The sequence below is a fragment of the Corylus avellana genome, chromosome ca2 (genome assembly GCF_901000735.1).
Source record: "Corylus avellana chromosome ca2, CavTom2PMs-1.0".
Classification (NCBI taxonomy): Eukaryota; Viridiplantae; Streptophyta; class Magnoliopsida; order Fagales; family Betulaceae; genus Corylus; species Corylus avellana.
Window position 1 is genome coordinate 47,359,324 of NC_081542.1, and position 8,950 is coordinate 47,368,273.

The 8,950-nt window shown below is 39.0% G+C and overlaps 1 pseudogene; it reads right to left on the minus strand.

Annotated features, from left to right (window-relative positions):
- LOC132170066 (cysteine-rich receptor-like protein kinase 10) lies at positions 1-8,713 on the minus strand (annotated as a pseudogene).
- Positions 8,714-8,950: the final 237 nt, after the last annotated feature.

The window sequence follows — 8,950 nt, forward strand, 5'->3', positions numbered from 1 at the left end:
TTATTTTGGGTGAGAAAGAGATGCTGATTTGTTTCCTAACAGAACAAGTACAGATGAGATCGTGAGTTCATCTACTGGATCCTCTTGCACACACAAAAACCCAATATGCATGCACTTTAAAACTTCTGTTGTCGGGCATGACTCTATCAACAAAGGGTCTACAAATTTCAATTATTTTCCTTCATTCCATAGTCTTCATGCCTGTCAATGTGTATTATTTGTTGAGTAAGGACATGTGGGGTTGAAAGGTTTGAGTCATATATTGAAAAGATGTTATAAATGTGAGTAATTATATAAAATGATTGGGCCTAACCATAGGCTTAAGTGTCTAGGTTGACTGATGTATCAACATGATATATTATGTACACACTAAATGATTACCCATTATATTAATCTTCCTCACAAGTGGTATTAGATCGAGCTCACCGTGGAGTAGCTCTGACATGAAAAGTAGGGACAAAGATACAAGCTAGGTGCGAGTAAGGGGCAAAAGTTCATGATACGAACATAAATGAGAGTCCTTGGAGTAGAGACAAATGCACCATAAGATTTATAAAAAGTTTCCGTTTAAAGAGGTGTGTAGCAATGCATGTGGTGATTGACTTATACATGAGGGGGAAATTGTTGAGTATATAAGTGTGGGTGTAGAAAAGATTGAATCACACATTGAAAAAATGTTATGAGTGTGAGTAATTAATATAACATAGTTGGGCCCAAACCCATATACTTAAACTTTTGGATTGAGTGTGATGTCTTAACATAGTATATTATGGTTTTACGAAAAAACTTCCCAATATATCAATCTTCCTAACAAAAGTAAATATATGTCTTATGCATATTGTACATTTTGCGAAGTTCCTCCTCCCTTATATAAGCAAAGGGTGGGTGAGTTTGCGAGTGTAAGATCGGTTAAATCACTACTCTTTTAAAAGACTTCAACCGATAGAAATAAGTGATTTTAATACTTTAACAAACAACGTATGACCTTGTTCTAACTTCATGTGCATATTAAATTATTACTACTCCCTAGAACTTAAGCAAATAGAAAGTGAAGAATATAATTATTTAACTAATATTCTAACAAGATCAAGTTAACTCAAAAAAAAAAAAAAAAAAAAAAAAAAAAAAAAATTGAAATGAAAGAAAAAGTCTTTTAAGAAAAATCATTTTCAACATAATCATATTTAGTTCAAGTAGACAAAAGAAGCATACATATGCAAGAAGTGTCTAGGCATGCTTCGTGAGGTAGAAGCCACTATTTTTCTTCCCGCTAATAATCTAAAGTAGTATCACACCAAAGCTGAAGACATCAGATTTCATAGAAAATAGACCCTCCATTGCATATTCGGGAGCCATGTATCCACTGTTTTGAGCATATATAGCATTACCATGAAGTTTTTTTTTTTTTTTTTTGTAAAAAAAAAAAAAAAAAAAAACAAACAAATTGGGCGAAAAACTTACACAAGAAAGAAAAGTAGTAGAGTCACTATGTTCCGACAACTCTTCGAGTGTTAGCCGAGTATTGGTTTTCACTAAAGATCCTTGCCATGCCAAAATCTGATATTTTAGCGACCATTTCATGGTCCAACAATGCATTGTTATCCTGATGAATGATTTTAAGACAGGAGTCCTCGTGAAGGTAAAGAAGTCCTCTAGCAATACCAACAATAATGTCGTAGCATGTCTTCCAATCAAGCTCAGTGCGTTTTTTTAAATCTGTAAATAACAAAGATAAGATTTAAACTCAAGACATTTGATTTGATATATATAAAAGTTTAAATTGATAAAAAAAAGTAAGTAAAAAAGAATGGTCAAAGAAGAAACCAAAGATAAAGAAGTCAAGGCTTCTATTGGGCATGAATTCGTAGATAAGCAACTTTTCCACTCCCTCTATGCCACATCCTAAGAGCTTCACAAGGTTTCGGTGTTGAAGTTTGGCAATAAGTATGATCTCGTTTTTAAGTTCCTTTAAGCCTTGCCAAGACTTTCTTGACAGCCCTTTAACTCCTACTTCCTTACCATCTGGTAGCACACCCTGCAGGGAGAATCATGCATAAATAAATTCAGTTTTCATATATATGAAGCAATAATTAGGCCATGAGAAAGAAATAGAAAAGTTGGTGTTACCTTGTAGACAGTGCCAAAGCCACCTTATCCGAGCTTATTTGAATCTAAAAAGCTGTCTGTAGCTGCCACTATTATCAATAGATCCATGAAGGACAGTTCTTCAGCACTCACCAATTCACCGTTTCGTGTAATGGCAACTCTAGTAGGGCTTGCCAGCTCATGTAATAGTGCGCTCTGGCTTCTCTCATCATCTGCAAATAAACATGAAATTATCTGGTTGTTGGTAGATAATTATGGTGGTAATTAGTAGTTAGCCAGTAAGATAAATTCACCTATTTGTGTTCTCTTGTTCCTCTTATAAGAAACAGCACAAGACCCAACAAGAACCGCTATAATTGATATTGGGATACAAGCAACCACCACAACCATCCAAAATCTTCAATTTAGGCCCTGCTTTTCCATAAGAAGATTTCGATTCACCTAGACCACTATTTTAAAGGAAATCAATCAGCAAAATTCTTATGTCCTTACCTTTGGAACTTGCGTAGGTTAAGAACACACTTGAGGTGTTGTAGAATTGGTAGAGCTGAAACCTCACATTATAATTCGCACTAACAATAATTCCACCTTGGCGTGATTCGCAGCATGCATGAAGATCTCCCAAGGCCTACACCAGACAACTATCACAGGAACTTTCAGAGATGTCCCTAGTGAAAATGAATTCAAACAGATGAGAGAAAGATATTTTTCTTTGATACATCTTTGGTGATACACGCTCCTATTATATACACATATGATTGTAACTATACAAGGGATTTTCCATGATTCTTGGGATTGCATTGAATACACAATTACCCCATATATGTCATGATTAATATATTTCCATGCATGTGTGAGTGTTATTCCTTTATTGTATAATCCTTGCTGTCTTTGACTTCCTTAGTGAGTATTCATTGATGCACTATTAAGCAAGAGGACAGCATAGTGTTTCCTTTTGTAATATCTTTGTGAAACGTGTGCAGCAAATGCTTTGCTGTCGAGCAGGGAGATCTTCCATTTGTAGTTACATGCATATTAGAGTTTCCTTGTGTAGTGCTATGAGACGTGTGATTGTGCTGAGCATCAGAATATTCGCTTACACCCCCCTTCAAGCGCATGGGTGGGGACACCACACAAATCTTGTCCCGTAAGAGCGCAAAGCGAGCCAACCCAAGAGCTTTTGTAAAGATATTTATGATTTGATCAACTGTGGCAATGTAACGAGCAGAAATATCTTTGGTCACCACCTTTTCTCGTACAAAGTGGTAGTCAATTTCAATATGTTTCGTACGAGCATGGAATACAGGATTGGATGCAAGGGCAAGTGCACCAATATTGTCGCACCATAGTGTGGGTGGCATAGGGAGGACAACTTATAAATCTTTGAGTAACATTCGAAGCCAATAGAGATCAGTAGTAGCAACCGCCATAGCTCGATATTCAGCTTTGGTACTTGAGCGAGAGACAACATGTTGCTTCTTTGCACTCCAAGAGATGAGACATGGACCAAAGAAAACCCCAAACCCAGTGGTGGATCGCCGGTCATCAGGATTGCTAGCCCAATTAGAATCACAAAAGGCTTGAAGATGCCATGCTCCTTTTGTGATAGTCCCTTTTAAATATCGCAGTACGTGTTTGGCGGCAGTCCAATGGAGGGTGGTTGGAGAGTGCATGAATTGACAAAGTTGGTTCACAGCATAAGCAATTTCGGGCCTTGTTAAGGTGCAATATTGGAGAGCCACAACAACATGGCGATACTCAGTTGCATCAGGCAGAGGATCTCCACTGGACTTACTAAGTTTCTGACATGAACTCAAAGGAGTAGTGGCAAGCTTCGCACCTAGCATGCGTGTGCGATGGAGTAAGTCTGCAATGTATTTAGACTGATTTAAGTGGAGTCCGTGGCTGTCCCGAGCAGCATGAATGCCAAGGAAAAAGGCAAGTGGGCCAAGATCCTTGAGTGAAAAATCATGCTTGAGGTGATCAATGAGCTTGAGAATGAGATGTTCACCTGTTCCTGTAATAAGAATGTCATCGACATACACTAGAAAATAGATCAAAATAGAACCTTTGTGAAAGACAAATAGGGAGTGATCAATTGAGGATTCAAGAAAGCCCAAGGTAGTGAAAGCATGAGAGAGACAGGTGAACCAAGCTCTTGGGGCTTGTTTTAGACCATAGATAGCTTTCTTCAAACAACAAACATAGTCGGGATGGGTTGAATCAACGAACCCTTGTGGTTGTTCCATGAACACTTCTTCATCCAATACACCATGGAGGAAGGCATTTGAGATATCTAACTGTCGAACTGGCCAATCATTATGCACAGCAAGAGCAAGCACAAGGCGAAGTGTAGGGATCTTAAGGACTGGGCTGAAAGTCTCAAAATAGTCAATGCCACCCTGTTGATCAAATCCTTTGGCAACTAATCGGGCTTTGAAACGTTCAATACTGGCATCAGAATGTTGTTTGATTTTATAGACCCATTTATTACGAATGACATTTTTATCTTTGGGTCGAGGACAGAGGACCCAAGTGTGGTTGGCAAGGAGAGCGTCAAATTCAGCTCCCATTGCTGCTCTCCATTCCTGATGCTTCATAGCTTGAGAAAAACATGTGGGCTCCGATGGGAGGGTGGTAGCAGTGAAACACTTGGGAGGGTACTTGGACGAGTAGTTGATGTGATAATCTGGAAATTGACATGGTCGTAGATTCCCAGTTCTGGAGCGAGTACCAATGGAAGAGGGGACAGATGCAGTGCTGCCAGATGGATCATCTGTGGGAATGAAAGGCATGCTAGAGTTGGGCACGTCCACAGTGGGGCTGAGCTGGGAGTCAGCATATGCTGTGGCAGGGGCAGCAAGTCTTGGAGAACTAGGAGACTCAGCAGAAGCAGCTGGCTGTGAGTCATCAACCCTATTGTCCACACCTGCAAAGATAGGCACATAGTGCATAGAAGACAAGGAACCAATGTGTGGGGACACATTTGTGTTGCTCACGGGTTCCAATGGAATAGTAGCACAAGTGGAGGGACTTACAAGTTCCAGATGTTGTATTTTCTCCTAACACGTGCCGTTGGTGAGGAACCAACGTGGGTTCAATATTTTGAATAAAAAGGATATAAGGATTGGGGAGGGGCACATACTTGGTCGGAGGAGTGTGGGACCGTATCTTTCGCTGGAAATGAGGTCTCATCAAACACAACATGGCGGGTTATGTAGACACGATTGATAGCAGGGTCTAAACAACGATACCCACGATGGTTGGCACTATAACCCACAAATATGCATTTTTTGCTTCGAAGTAATAGTTTATGTGCATTGTATGGTTGAAGCAAAGGGAAGCATGAGCAACCAAATACCTTCAAGATGGAATAATCGGGTTCCACATTGAGGAGTTTGGCATAGGGAGACAATTTTGTAAAACAGGGGTAGGTAACCGGTTAATTTAATACAATGTAGTGTTAAATGCATCAACCCAGAATTTAGAGTTAAGATGCAATTGGGCTAACAGTGTGAGACCAGGTTCTACTATATGGCGATGTTTTCTTTTTGAGATGCCATTTTGTTGTGGTGTGTGGGGACATGAGCGACGATTAAAAATGCCATGAGTAGACAGAAAATTTTGGAATTGGTTTGACATGTATTCACCCCCACCATCTGATTGCAGAGTTTTGATTTTAGAAGACCATTGATTTTCAGCGAGTGATTTAAATTTCACAAAGCAGATGAACACATCAAAATTAGAGTGCAAAGGAAACAACCAAGTGAAGCGAGAAAATTCATCAATAAAAAGAACATAGTATTTGCAGCCACTTATTGATGGAATACGAGATGTCCACACATCAGTATGGATAATTTCAAGAAGACTTTTGCTAACACGACACAAATTAGAAAAAGGTAATTGCTTGCTCTTGGCAAGTTGACAAGACTCACACATAATGGTTTTTGACATTTGACCATCTACTAGAAGATGATAGTTCTTGAATAATTGTTGCACAAGATGCATAGCAGGATCCCCTAACCGATTATGCCAAATGGGAAAAGTCGTCTTGACTCCAAGAAAGGCGGTGAACTTATTGATTTTGTTTTGTGGCTATCGTGGAAAGCAAATAGGATACAACCCATTCTCACTCCGACCCTGTAGCAGTGTCCTTCCCGTCCATAGGTCCTTCACAACAAAATAAGAAGACATTAGTAGAAAGTAACAATCATTGTCTTCACAGAATTTTTGAATTGGTAACAAATTCGCAGCTGCATCTGGACAATATAACACATGATCTAAGTTGAGTTTATTAGGTAGAGAGATTGAACCAGTCTTAGAGATTTGTAAAGCAGTGCCATTCCCCACAGCTATAGTCTCATTTCCCTAGTAATCCTCTTGCAGGTTTAGATTTTCCAAGGCTGAAGTGATGTGATGGTTCGCACCACTGTCTGCATACCATGGTTGATCATCTTGTGGGAGAATTTTGTTGGCTGCCATAGCTACCAGTTGTGATGGTGGTTGCCGGCCTTGGAAGGAAAAATCCATCCTGTGATAGCAGTCCAATGCTTGATGGTTGGGCTTGCCACATATATGGCATGGAGCACGTGTGGCTTGAAATGGTGAAGTGCCTCGATTTGGTGCTTGCTTTTGCTGAGCATTGAATCTGGAAGGATGTGGTTTTGAGGTAGATCCTCGAGGATAGACTGGACCACGGATATTTTTGTGCTTACGATTTAGGAATTGGCTTTGTCTATTAGCCATCATTGCAAAACTACCAGTGTCTGGAAGCACAGATTGATTTTGATTTTCCAACAAAGTTTCATAGTTCAAGAGTTCGGGCCCGTTTGGGAGTGCGATTTCAATAAGTGTGATTTTAAAAATTGCGTTTTAAAAATCGCTACTTTTTAAAATCGCACAGACGTTTGGTAAAACATACTAAAAAGTACTTTTTTTTATCAATTGAGTGTTTGGATAACATTAGCTTATAATTGCGGTTTCATGACCAAATTACCAATAAGGATGAACAAGACAAGACAAAAAAAAAAAAAAGAAAAAAAAAAAAGAGAAATGAACGGTTTTAAATATATTTTAGCTGGGTATTCTTGGTATTTTTTTCATTCCCGTTCTAAAAAAGGTAACTATTGCGCCAAATATCTTTTTAATAGAAATCGTGATTTTGTTTTAAATTCGCACTTTTTCAAATAAGCACCCTCTAATCAGCTTATGAAAATCGCAGATTTTTTTGCGATTTTAAAATTTGCGTTTTTAAAATCGCAATCCCAAACACCCTAAAATTACGATTTAGTTTAAAATCGCAGATTATTTTTTTAAAAACGCACTCCCAAACGCACCCTTCATCTTGAAACTCATGAAGGGTGAGATTAGAATTGCGAGTGGCAAAAGAGTATGATGTAATAAAGGAATTGAAAGAGGGATTGAGTCCACTTACAATGTAGGATATCATATCCTCATCTTCCACAGGTTTCCCAACAGCAGACAGCTTGCCTGCAAGAGTTTTTGCACCTTTGATGTACTCCAGGCAAGACTTTGACTCTTGCTTCAGACTTTGGAGTTGGTGTTTGAGATGGCTTACACGACTTCTTGACTGTGAAGCAAAACGTGTAGCAAGTGCCATCCATGCCTAATGGGCTGTTTTTAAACCATAAACAATACCCAACACACTTTCAGAGAGTGGCATTGATCAAGCTTAAAACACATTGATCTTTCATGCCCCAGTTTACAAATTCTGGGATAATAGCATCAGTTGGCATTCCTTGTTCATCAAGAACAAACCGAGGAGGACATGGCTCTGTCCCTTCTGCAAAGCCAAGTAAGTCATGACATGCGAGCACTGGGGAGAATTGAGAGAGCCAGAAAAGGTAATTGGAAGGGGTAAGTTTATGGAAATCAAATGAGAGACATTGGGTGGAACAAAGGTTGATGCAGCAACAGAGTTGGAGGACGAGGCCATTTCAGATCAACAACTAGGTGTTAACCACAAAGCTCTGATACCATGAAAATGAATTCAAACAAATGAGAGAAAGATATTTTTCTTTGATACATCTTTGGTGATACACCTAGTACATTGTACAAGACCATAAATTGTTTTCTTCCTCGAAAATTTAATTTCCCCTGTTGCAAACATGCGTTTCGAAGGATCAAACGCTGCCTCGCTTGAGATGTTATTTATTAAGTAGGTTAATACTTTATCAAAACGAACTGGATTAATTGATAGATTTTTCTCCAGGTAATTCTGGTCTGGATACTTTCCAAAATAAACCATCAAGGAAGAGAAATTCTGCCCGGAGTAGCGAACTTGACAAAGCTTAAACCAAATCGTTGCGTCTTCAGTTTTGCACTGCTTCAAGATTTCCTGGCTTGCATTCTTTATGCAATCCCGGCAAACTGTGGAGTTGACATCCCCTCTAAGAGCTTGACCATAGACTTCTTCTGGGTCTTCCCCAGTAGAGTTGTTGTAGAAACCTGTTACCGAAGTATTGGATGGCAATGACTCAAGAAGGAGCTTGAGATTGTTTTCAAATGGGCTGTTGAGTGTGTAATTTCCGGAATCTGTCTTACAAAATGTAAAGACAGGATCTCCGCTGGCAAGTATAGGGCGCATTATAAGTGGTATAATTAAGAAAACCATAGCTGAAACTATATTTTTTTCCATTGAATGGTTGCTTTAGATGGAAATTAAAGTAGCCCGACGTCTGATCAAGCATAAAAGCCCTTTAGATGCTGCCTGCATGAAATTTCATCCTTGGATTACTATTCGACAAGACTTGTGTTTCACTAGTCAGTAGTGTTTCACTTTCCGAGTTATTTTTTGAATTGAGAAGTACTATACAATTTTATT